Source organism: Sciurus carolinensis, unplaced genomic scaffold (assembly GCF_902686445.1).
Source record: "Sciurus carolinensis unplaced genomic scaffold, mSciCar1.2, whole genome shotgun sequence".
In the NCBI taxonomy this organism is placed as follows: domain Eukaryota; kingdom Metazoa; phylum Chordata; class Mammalia; order Rodentia; family Sciuridae; genus Sciurus; species Sciurus carolinensis.
Window position 1 is genome coordinate 3,076,374 of NW_025920124.1, and position 13,112 is coordinate 3,089,485.

Consider the following 13,112-nt stretch of genomic DNA (forward strand, 5'->3'; position numbering starts at 1 on the left):
CCCTTCTATTTGTAGTTCTTTTTTTCTCTCTTTTATTCATGAAAGATGTGGATGTGGGGTTGATTTTCTCAATATTTGTAGTTCCAGGTTCTTGTCAAGAAGAAAGAGTTGTTCATATGTCTCTAGAAATTTGTTGATGTCTTCAAGGTTTTCTGTTTTGTTGGAGTATAGATTTTCGAAATAGCTTCTAATTATGTTTTGTATTTCACTCGTGTCTGTTGTGATGTTTCCTTGTTCATTCCGAATTTTAGTAATTTGAGTTTTCTCCCTCTTTCTCTTTGTTAGTGTGGCTAAGGGTTTATCAATTTTATTTATTTTTTCAAAGAACCAACTATTTATTTTATTAATTTTTCCGATTGTTTCTTTTGTTTCGATTTCGTTGATTTCGGCTCTGATTTTAACTATTTCCTGTCTTCTACTACTTTTGGTATTGGTCTGCTCTTCTTTTTCTAGTGCTTTGAGCTGTAGTGTTAACTCGTTTATTTGTTGATTTCTACTTCTTTTTTTGAATGCACCCCATGAAATAAATCTCTACCCCATTCACAATAGCATCGAAAAAAATAAAATACTTGGGAATCAATCTCACAAAAGAGGTGAAAGACCTCTACAATGAGAAATACAGAACACTAAAGAAAGAAATTCAAGAAAACCTTAGAAGATGGAAAGATCTCCCATGTTCCTGGATAGGCAGAATTAATATCGTCAAAATGGCTATACTACCTAAAGTTCTATACAGATTCAATGCAATTCCAATTAAAATCCCAATGATGTACCTCGCAGAAATAGAGCAAGCAATTATGAAATTCATCTGGAAGAATAAAAAACCTAGAATAGCTAAAGCAATCCTCAGTAGCAAGAGCGAAGCAGGGGGTATTGCAATACCAGATCTTCAACTCTACTACAAAGCAATAGTAACAAAAACGGCATGGTATTGGTACCAAAATAGACAGGTAGACCAATGGTACAGAATAGAGGACATGGACACAAACCCAAATAAATACAATTTTCTCATACTAGACAAAGGTTCCAACAATATGCAATGGAGAAAAGATAGCCTCTTCAACAAATGGTGCTGGGAAAACTGGAAAACTATATGCAATAGAATGAAACTAAACCCCTATCTCTCACCCTACACAAAACTCAACTCAAAATGGATCAAGGACCTCGGAATCAGACCAGAGACCCTGCATCTTATAGAAGAAAAAGTAGGTCCAAATCTTCAACTTGTTGGCTCAGGATCAGATTTCCTTAACAGGACTCCCATAGCACAAGAAATAAAAGCAAGAATAAACAACTGGGATAGATTCAAACTAAAAAGCTTTCTCTCAGCAAAGGAAACTATCAGAAATGTGAAGAGAGAGCCTACAGAGTGGGAGAATATCTTTGCCAACCATACCTCAGATAGAGCGCTAATTTCCAGAATCTATAAAGAACTCAAAAAACTCTACACCAAGAATACAAATAATCCAATCAACAAATGGGCTAAGGAAATGAACAGACACTTCACAGAAGAAGATGTACAAGCAATCAACAGATATATGAAAAAATGTTCAACATCCCTAGTAATAAGGGAAATGCAAATCAAAACTACCCTAAGATTTCATCTCACCCCAATTAGAATGGCGATTATCAAGAATACAAGCAACAATAGGTGTTGTCGAGGATGTGGTGAAAAAGGAACACTCATACATTGCTGGTGGGGTTGCAAATTAGTGCAACCACTCTGGAAAGCAGTGTGGAGATTCCTCAGAAAGCTTGGAATGGAAACACCATTTGACCCAGCTATCCCACTCCTTGGCCTATACCCAAAGGACTTAAAATCAGCATACTACAGAGATACAGCCACATCAATGTTCATTGCTGCTCAATTCACCATAGCCAGATTGTGGAACCAACCTAGATGCCCTTCAGTTGATGAATGGATAAAGAAACTGTGGCATATTTATACAATGGAATATTACTCCGCAATGAAGAATGATAAAATTATGGCATTTGTAGGCAAATGGTCGAAATTGGAGAATATCATGCTAAGTGAGATAAGCCAATCTCAAAAAACTAAAGGACGAATGATCTCGCTGATAAGCGGATGAGGACATATAATGGGGGGTGGGACGGGCTAGCATTAGGTTTAGGGTTAGGTTTAGAGTTAGGCTAAGGAGAGCAGTAAGAATGAAGGAAAGAAGGACTGTGTAGAGGGAAAAGAGGGGTGGGAGGGGTGGGAGGGGTGGGGGGAGGGGAAAAATATAATAAACATCATTACCCTATGTAAACGTAAAAAAAAATAAATAAATAATAAAAAAAAAAAGATAAAGCAACTTATCCACAATAAAAAAAAAAAAAAAAAGAAGAAAGAGTTGGAGGAGAAACATGCTAGATGGAGCAAGAGGATTTCTTGAAGTGAGAAACATGCTTTAGAAAGAGGCAGCAGGCTCCCTGAAGGACCTAGAGACCTAGAAACATAGAGATCATGTGGGATCCAAGAAAGTCTCTGTAAGTAATCACAAAGAGCTGACCTGGGGATATAAATTGAGGGAGGGGATATGGATATTGCTTCATGAGAATAAGAATGTAGACAGAAATTTATTTTCTCTAGGTTCATTTGGGATGTTGGCTCACTTAAGATGAGGAAGTTTGAGAGTTAGTTTCCATACTTGGTTTTTAAAGAGGTGGTAAGTAGAACTGTCTGTCAGGTTTTAAAAGGGTATAGCCAATAGGAGGAGAGATTAAAAGTTGTGGTCACTGTTGGAACTTGGAGATGTTGTCATAAGGAGAAAGTGAAGTAGCAAGGAGAATGAGCAAAATTAACTTCATAATGATGAGCTACTTCTCTGGTTTTGAGGTCTTATTTTGTCAGAATGGCAATCAGAGGTCCTACATAGGTTCTTAAGTATAAGATGAATTCTTGAACATTGTGTGTGAGCCTGGAGTACTTTGGGATTCAGAGGGAGAGATTTAATCCAGGAGAGAAGGCTCCATCTGGTATGCCCAGTACCTTTATGGCCTTAGTAGTAGCTAAAATGACTGTGTAAGCTTCCTTCCATCTAGGCTGTAACTGTTTTGATAGATCCACCTCCTTTCAGGTCTTAACTAGAACTTTGTCTCTTGGCTTTCTTTTCTCCTACAGCTCTATGGACTTTACTGGGCTTGGTCAATGTGCATTTCCACATATTTGGATAGTGGTCTGAACTCATCCCACATGAATCAGGTACCACAGAAGCTGATTCCCATCTGAATCTAGGACCATATTGCTAATAGAAATGGTGTGCCATATAAATCTCATGTTGTTTTAGGGCCAGATAAACTCAGACTAACTCTCCTGGGGGCAAGAGGTGGTAATTATAACCAGATTTTGGAATTGGCTGACAAAGCTTAGCTCAAGTCCTTGTAAAGGAATGATTGGCCCTTTCCTTTTTGATGAAAGATGGAGGGTTCCATGTGGAATGTAGGCTGTATCCCCAGTGCTTTTGCTACTTGTGGGGTAATGCGTGCTCTAAGAACTGGACCATTGTCACTTTGTAGGGATCTTGGTAAGACAAACTGGGCATGAGTTCCTTTAGGAACATATTTGCTACTTCCTGTGCTTTTTCTCCCTTCTGAGGGAAGTTTTTCAGCCACCCTGTAAATCTATCTCTGAGGATTAGGTGTAGTTGGTATCCTGTGAACATGGGCATATATAGGTCAAATCTAGTTGGCAGTCTTCCCTTGTGTATGATTCCTGGTGTTGAGCTGGTTCTATGAGGGGTTGTGATAGCACCTTCCTGGAGTTCTTTTAGGTGTAGAGAGAATAGTTTTGGCTGAGATGGGGGGTGCTATTTGATACTCCAATGTCCATAAACACCCAACTGACCATTCTTATTGTAGCCTCTCTTCCATGTGGAAGAAATCATATACTCCCTCTCTGGGCTTCCATTTTGATTCCTGGGGCAAAACCAATGTGTTGTTTACACATAACAAGGTCTGGAGCAGTCTCCTTCCTGTTGCTGAGCCCATTTAGTTTCCTCAGTAGTGATCTCAGAAGAGGGCAGGGTGTCAGTATAAGGAAGCAGGGTATCTCTGTAGCAGTTTAGGGATGTCCTTTTTTTCCTTGTCATTATGCCTTGTGTTTTTCCCTGGAAAACCAGGACTTTTTGATGTCCTTTTCAATGTCTTTCAACTTCCTGATTTTGGAGGTGACTTGCTTCTAGTAATTTTAGAATAATTTTAGAATTTGTATCCTATGTTTTATAGGAGCATTTTTTGCAGTAAGCATTCCCCTGACTTTCCAGTTGATTGGGTGTGCATGAAGCACTCTGAAGGCGTATGTTGAGTCAGTCTAGATGTTTCCCATTTATTTTTACATAGGACCAGTGCTGGTGTTAGGGTTATGAGCTCATGTTTTTGTGCTGCCCACATCTTCAGGAATCCAATTTATACAGCATAGTACTCAAATATTGCTCCATTTTAAACAAAATTGTTTTCATCTATGAAAAATTCTTGTTCTGGGTTTTTGGGAGACTGATTTGTAAAACCTTCTGAACTGGCACAGGTAAAGGCTCACACCTGCATGCATGAGTGATCCCATGGTGGAAGATGTTTCTTTACTTGTCACAGAGGCAGAGTCTTTCTTATAACTTTGGGATTATTTAGAAGGACTGTTTGATACTTATTCAGCCTATCTGATTCCAGTCAGAGAAGACCCTTTATCCAGAAGTGTCTTTACCTGAGGTGCAGTAGGAACTTCTAATCTTTGTTGTAGAGTTAGTTTAGATGCCTCTTCCATTACTATGGCTATGGTTCTACTGCTGTAAGCAAAGAGGGTATCATTTTCTCTGAAAACTAGGCTACAGAATGTTTTTCCCTCCAGTAATGAGACTAGTTCCCTTAAGGCTATTCCTCCCTTTAGAGCCACAGAAAGGAAGAAAGGCTTTTTTGGAGATTATGGATACTCAATGTCCGAGTGTCTGAATGGCAGCCTTGTGTAGGGTTTGCTCCCACTCCTCGGGCTATAAATCTGGTCCTTGGTTTGCAACATGCAGGGTTTTGCCATGACCCCTAAAATGAGACATCCAGATTCAGCAGTAACTAGCCATCCTGATGAAGGCTCAGAGTTGTGTTTGGTCCCAGGTGGTGTGCTATTATAGATTGCCTGGATCCTGTTCCTGGTCAGCTATGTTTTTCCTGGTGTTAGAATACTTTATGCTGGGCATGGAACTGCAAGCCTGTAATTCCATTCACTCAGAACGTTGAGGCAGGTGGATGAGAAGTTCAAGGGCGACCTCAGCAACTGAGCATGGCCCTGTCTCAACATAAAAAGAGGGGTGGGGATGTTCCGCAGTGGTTAAGTACCTCCAGTTCATATTTTGTGGGTAACCCACTCTCTACTAGAACATATCCTAAGTAACCTTTTGTTGTGTGACCTGATCCATGGTTTAGATTCCCAGGAAACCCATCGTGCTAGGAAGTTGAGTTGCCAGATAGTATTTGATCAGAGTTCTCTTTGTCCAGGATACAAGTGAGGACATCATCTACATACTGAAGGACAGTTCTGTGCTGAATACCTAAATCTTTTGAATCCTTCATCAATACCTGCGGCTAAAACAAATGGGGACTGTATGTTCAGATAAGTTGTTTTGCATGTGTGTATGGATCTCCACATTCAGAGGCACAAAGATATTGTGAGTGGGATGGAAATACGTCGAGTCAAATGCCCACTTTAGATCAAGGATTGGGTACCCGTGAGTGGTATATGGAATCTGGGACAGCAAGGTGTGTTTGTTACCATGGAGTTGAGGAGGATCACTGCCTTGCTGACCCATGTTTAAATGCTGAAATTATCTATAGTCCCCTTTGATTTAGGTCCCCGATGAATTATGCTATTACAAGACATGCGATAATAAATTATAAGTGTATAGTGTGAATACACAGATGCAGTGGCTTACAATCCATGCGGTGCTTCTGTACTTTGGGGATTTTGTCTTTTGTATGAAGAACTTGTCCCCTTTAATGATCTCTGTGCCAGCTGTGCATTCAGGGTTTTTCATGAGATTTCATTTTCTCAGACTTTGGATCAAGGACTAAACATTCGACCCTTGACTTTCTGAGTCTGACTGATTTCACTTAGTAGGGTGATGTTCTTCAGTTCAGTCTGTTGACTACGAAATGCTGTGATTTCATTATTCTCTATGGCTTTGTGAAACTCCATTGTGTATCTATACCTCATTTTTGCTCATCCATTCATATGTTGATGGGCATCCCTGCTGGTTCCATAGTTTGCCTTTTGTTAATTACCCTGCCTTAGGCGTTGTTCTGTTTGTGTTGCTCTAGTGTGTTAGGATAAATACTAAGGACTGGGATAAGTGGGTCATATAGTGGTTCTAATCTTAGTATTTTGAGGAATATTTGAAATAATTTTTGGAAAATGTGTTTGTACTAATTTGCAAAGCCAGCAATAATGTTTGAGTGTTCCTTTTCCCCTACATCCTCACCAGTGTGTATTGTTATGTGTATTCTTGATTATTGGCATTTTCCAAGGAGGGAGATGAAACCTCAGTGTAATTGTGGCATGTATTTCCCTGATTTCTAGGAGGTTAAACTTTGTTTTCATAAATTTGTATTTCTCATTTTCAGTAATGTCTCTTTTGTTCTTCTGCCCATTTATTGATTGGGTTATTTGTTTTTTTGATGTTGAGATTTTTGAGTTGTTTATATATTCTGGACATTACTATCCAGTTGGAAGGGCCGCTGACAAAAATCTTGTCCCATTATGTAACTTCTATCTTCATGCCCCTATTTTCCTTTGCTGTATGCAGAAGTTATTTAATTTGAGACTGTCCAAGTTATTGATTCTTGTTTTCATTTCTTGAGCTTTAGCAGTAGTGTTATGGAAGTGCATGCCTACACCAATATGTTGGAATTAAGCATGTGTTTTCTTGTATCAGCAGAAAAATTTCTTTTCCAAAGTCTGTTTCTTTGGTCCACTTGTGTCTTTTATGCAGGGTAAAAAGTAGGAATCCAGTTTCCTTCTTGTGCATGTGGATATGCAGTTTTCTCAGCACTTGTTTTGAAAAAGCTGTCAATACCTTCTCCAGCATGTGCTTTCGGCACCTTTGTTGAGTACCAAATGATTGTATCTATGTGGATTTGTCCCTGTGTCTTCTATACCAATGGACTTCCTCTCTGTTTAGACACCAATATCATAATCATTTTGTTGGTATAGCTGTGTGGTATCATTTGAGAATAGGTAGTGTGATGCCTCAAGCATTACTCTTCTTGCTCAATATTGCTTTGGGTATTCTGAGTCATTTGTTACTGCAATTGAATTTTAGAATTTTTTACATTGTTTGAAGAATGTCATTGTTATTTTGATGGGAATTTCATTGTGTCTGTGTAACACTTTTTGGTGTTATGACTACATAGACCATTTTTATACTACCTATTTAAGGTTATGGAAAGACCTTTCCATGTTCTAAGTTCTTTTATTTCTTTCTTCAGTGTTTTCTAGTTGTCAGTGTAGAGCTCTCTCACCTTATTGGTTTGTTTTATGCGTAGGTATTTAATTTAATTTTCTGAGGCTATTTCTGATTTATTTTTCACTGGGTTCTTTATTGGTGTCTAAGGAAGGTACTGATTTTCTCTTGGTGATTTTGTAAACTGCTGTACTGCTTAATATGTTTATCAAATCTAGCGGCCTTGTGGAGAAGTGTTTTAGATTGTCTGATATAAGATCATATCTTCTGAAAACACATAATTTGATTTCTTCTTTTCCTATTTTTATCCCTTTCATCTTATTTTCTTGCCTTATTGCTCCAGCACCAATATTCAATACTATATCAAATAGAAGAGTTATGAATGGGACCTCTTTTACTATTTCCAGATATTAAAGGAAATGTTTCAGTTTTTTCCTCATTCACAATGATGTTGAGTTTGGGTGTGTAGTGTATGGATTTTGTGGATTTTGAAGTACGTCCCTTCTATCCATTGTTTCTTCAGTGTTTTCAAAATGAGTGGTTGCTGCATTTTTTTTCCTTTTCTCTGTATGTATTCAGATGACTGTGTGGTGTTTGTCCTGAATTCTACATGTGTGATGAAGAATGTTGTTGTGTCCAATTTATTTATGATGTACAATCTTCTTAATGTGTTGATGCTTACTATTTCCTGATTGTTTATTAATAATTTTTGCATTTGATTTTTTCAGGGATATTTTTCTCCATTTTTTGTCTTGATGTGCCCTTACCTGGTTTTGGATGTCAGAGTGGTATGTGATTGCATATTATAGTTTTAGAATGGTTCCACTTTTCATTGTATTCGTTCTTCTTTAAATGTGTATTAGAATGCTACTAAAAAAAATCCCTCTATGTTTGGACTTGTGTTTTTGGAAGGCTTTTTATTACTGCTTCCTTCTCATTGTTTGTTATTGGTCTATTTAGTTTTGTCATATTCTCAGTTTAATTTTGCTAGGCCATATATGTCTAGACAGAGATTTCTTCGTGGTTTCCCCATGTATTGAACTGCAACTTTTGAAAATAGTCCCTAATGAATCTTTGGATGTCTGTGGTGGTTTTCTCGTCTTTCATCTCTAATTTCATTAATTTTTTTTTTCTCTTTTGTTCAGTTTGGGCAAGGTTTTATTGATTCCAAGATCCAATCCTTCATTTCATTGTTTTTTTTTTCCCCTTAACTATTTCTTTTTTTTTTATTGTAAACAAATGGGATACATGTTGTTTCTCTGTTTGTACATGGTGCAAAGGCATACCATTTGTGCAATCATAAATTTACATAGGGTAATGCTGTTTTATTCATTCTGTTATTTTTCCCCTCCCCCACACCCCTCCTACCCCTCCCACCCCTCTCACCCCTCTTTTCCCCTATACAGTCCTTCCTTCCTCCATTCTTGCCCCCCTCCCTAACCCCAACTCTAACCCTAACACTAACCCCTCCCACCACCCATTATGTGTCATCATCCACTTATTAGCGATATCATTCATCCTTTGGTTTTTTGAGATTGGCTTATCTCACTTAGCATGATATTCTCCAATTTCATCCATTTGCCTGCAAATGCCATAATTTTATCATTCTTTATGGCTGAGTAATATTCCATTGTATATATATACCACAGTTTCTTTATCCATTCATCAATTGAAGGACATCTAGGCTGGTTCCACAATCTGGCTATTGTGAACTGAGCAGCTATGAACATTGATATGGCTGTATCTCTGTAATATACTGATTTTAAGTCCTTTGGTTATAGGCCAAGGAGTGGGATAGCTGGGTCAAATGGTGGTTCCATTCCGAGTTTTCTAAGGAGTCTCCACACTGCTTTCCAGAGTGGCTGCACTAATTTGCAGCCCCACCAGCAATGTATAAGTGTACCTTTCTCCCCACATCCTCACCAACACCTGTTGTTGCTTGTATTCTTGATAATCGCCATTCTAATTGGGGTGAGATGGAATCTTAGGGTGGTTTTGATTTGCATTTCTCTTATTACTAGAGATGTTGAACACTTTTCCATATGTTTGTTGATTGCTTGTAGATATTCTTCTGTGAAGTGTCTATTCATTTCTTTAGCCCATTTGTCAATTGGATTATTTACATTCTTGGTGTAGAGTTTTTTGAGTTCTTTATAGATTCTGGAGATTAGCGCTCTATCTGAGGTATGATTGGCAAAGATTTTCTCCCACACTGTAGGCTCTTTCTTTGCATTGCTGATAGTTTCCTTTGCTGAGAGAAAGCTTTTTAGTTTGAATCTATCCCAGTTATTAATTCTTGCTTTTATTTCTTGTGCTATGGGAGTCCTGTTGAGGAAGTCTGGTCCTAAACCGACATGTTGAAGCTCTGGACCTACTTTTTCTTCTATAAGATGCAAGGTCTCTGATCTGATTCTGAGGTCCTTAATCCATTTTGAGTTTAGTTTCGTACATGGTGAAAGATATGGGTTTAGTTTCATTGTGTTGCATATGGATTTCCAATTCTCCCAGCACCATTTGTTGAAGAGGCTATCTTTTCTCCATTGCATATTTTTGGACCCTTTGTCTAGTATGAGAAAATTGTATTTATTTGGGTTTGTATCCGTGTCCTCTATTCTGTACCATTGATCCACCTTTCTATTTTGGTACCAATATCTTGCCGTTTTTGTTACTATTGCTTTGTAGTAGAATTGACGATCTGGTATTGCAATACCCCCTGCTTCCCTCTTTCTGCCAAGCATTTCTTTAGCTATTCTGGGTTTTTTATTCTTCCAGATATTGCTTGCTCTATTTCTGTGAGGTACATCATTGGGATTTTAATTGGAATTGCATTGAATCTGTATAGCACTTTTGGTAGTATGACCATTTTGACAATATTAATTCTTCCTATCCAAGAACATGGGAGATCTTTCCATCTTCTAAGGTTTTCGTTAATTTCTTTATTTAGTGTTCTCTAGTGTCATTGTAGAGGTCTTTCACCTCTATTGTGAGATTGATTCCCAAGTATTTTATTATTTTCGAAGCTATTGTGAATGGGGTAGTTTTCCTAATTTCTCTTTCTGAAGATTCATCACTTATGTATAAAAATGCCTTAGATTTATGTGCATTGATCTTATATCCTGCTACGTTACTGAATTCACTTATGAGATCTAAAAGTTTTCTGGTGGAATTTTCTGGTTCCTCTAAGTATACAATCATATCATCAGCAAATAGGGATAGTTTGAGTTCTTCTTTTCCTATTTGTATCCCTTTAATTTCTTTGGTCTGTCTAATTGTTCTGGCTAGAGTTTCAAGGACGATATTGAAAAGAAGTGGTGAAAGAGGGCATCCCTGCCTTGTTCCAGTTTTTAGGGGGAATGCTTTCAGTTTTTCATTTATAATATAATTTAGAATGATATTAGCCATGGGCGTAGCATAGATGGCCTTTACAATGTTAAGGAATGTTCCCACTATCCCTATTTTTTCTAGTGTTTTGAGCATGAAGGGATGCTGTATTTTATCAAATGCTTTTTTGCATCTATTGAAATAATCATGTGATTCTTGACTTTATGTCTATTGATATGGTGAATGACATTTATTGATTTCCTGATGTTGAACCAACCTTGCATCCCTGGGATGAAACCCACTTGATCATGGTGCACTATCTTTTTAATATGTTTTTGTATGCGATTTGCTAAAATTTTGTTGAGAATTTTTGTGTCGATGTTCATTAAGGATATTGGTCTGAAATTTTCTTTCCTTGATGTGTCTCTGTTTGGTTTAGGTATCAGGGTAATATTGGCTTCATAGAATGAGTTTGGGAGGGTTCCCTCCTCCTCTATTTTATGGAATACTTTGAGAAGTATTGGAATGAGCTCTTCTTTAAAAGTTTTGTAGAACTCGGCTGAGAACCCATCTGGTCCTGGACTTTTATTTGTTTGTAGGCTTTTGATGACTTCTTCTATTTCATTACTTGAAATTGGTCTATTTAAATTGTGTATGTCCTCCTCGTTCAGTTTAGGCAATTCATATGTTTCTAGAAACCTGTTGATGTCTTCGAAATTTTCTATTTTGTTGGAGTATAGATTTTCAAAATAGCTTCTAATTATGTTTTGTATTTCAGTCATGTCTGTTGTGATATTTCCTTGTTCATTCAGAATTTTGGTGATTTGTGTTTTCTCTCGTCTTCTCTTTGTTAGTGTGGCTAAAGGTTTATCAATTTTGTTTATTTTTTTGAAGAACCAACTATTTATTTTGTCAAGTTTTTGTATTGTTTCCTTTGTTTCAATTTTGTTGATTTCAGCTCTGAGTTTAACTCTTTCCTGTCTTCTACTATTTTTGGTGTTGGTCTGTTTTTCTTTTTCTAGGGCTTTGAGCTGTAGTGTTAGGTCATTTATTTGTTGAGTTTTGCTTCTTTTATTAAATGCGCTCCATGAAATAAATTTTCCTCTAAGTACTGCTTTCATAGTGTCCCAGAGATTTTGATATGATGTTTTTTTTGTTCTCATTTACCTGTAAAATTTTTTTAATTTCCTTCCTAATATCTTCTGTTATCCATTCATCATACAATAGCATATTGTTTAATCTCCAGGTGTTGGAGTAATTTCTGTTTTTTACTCTTCATTTATTTCTAACTTCAATCCATTATGATCTGATAGAATACAAGGTAGTGTCTCTATCTTCTTGTATTTGCTAACATTAGCTTTGTGGCATAATATATGGTCTATTTTAGAGAAGGATCCATGTGCTGCTGAGAAGAAAGTGTATTCACTCTTGGTTGGATGGTATATTCTATAAATATCTGTTAAGTCTAAATTATTGATTGTGTGATATCTATGGTTTCTTTGTTCAATTTTTGTTTGGAAGATCTGTCCAGTGGTGAGAGAGGTGTGTTAAAATCACGTAGTATTATTGTGTTATGGTCTATTTGGTTTCTAAAATTGAGAAGGATTTGTTTGACATACATGGATGAGCCACTGTTTGGGGCACAGATGTTTATGATTGTTATATCTTGCTGATTTATGCTTCCCTTAAGCAGTATGAAATGTCCTTCTTTATCCCTTCTGATTAACTTTGGCTTGAAGTCCACATTATCTGAAATGAGGATGGATACTCCAGCTTTTTTGCTGAGTCCATGTGCATTGTATGTTTTTCCCGATCCTTTCACCTTTAGTCTATGGGTATCTCTTTCTATGAGGTGAGTCTCTTACAGGCAACATATTGTTGGATCTTTCTTTTTAATCCAATCTGCCATTCTATGTCTTTTGTTTGATGAATTCAGGCCATTAACATTCAGGGTTATTATTGAGATATGATTTGTATTCCCGGTCATTTGGTTCATATTTAAAATTTATTTATGTATTTATTTATTTATTTTTTGACACACCTTGGTTCCCCCTTTATTTGACAGTTCCTTTAAGGTAATTCTTCCCTTTGCTTATTTGCTTCTTTGTTTTTTATCTCTTCCTCATGGAATATTTTGCTGAGAATGTTCTGTAATGCTGACTTTGTTTTTGTAAATTCTTTTAGCTTTTGTTTATCATGGAATGATTTTATTTCATCTTCAAATTTGAAGGTAAGTTTTGCTGGGTACAAGATTCTTGGTTGGCATCCATTTTCTTTCAGGGCTTGAAAAATGTTGTTCCAGGCCCTTCTAACTTTTAGGGTCTGGATTGAAAAATCTGCTGATAT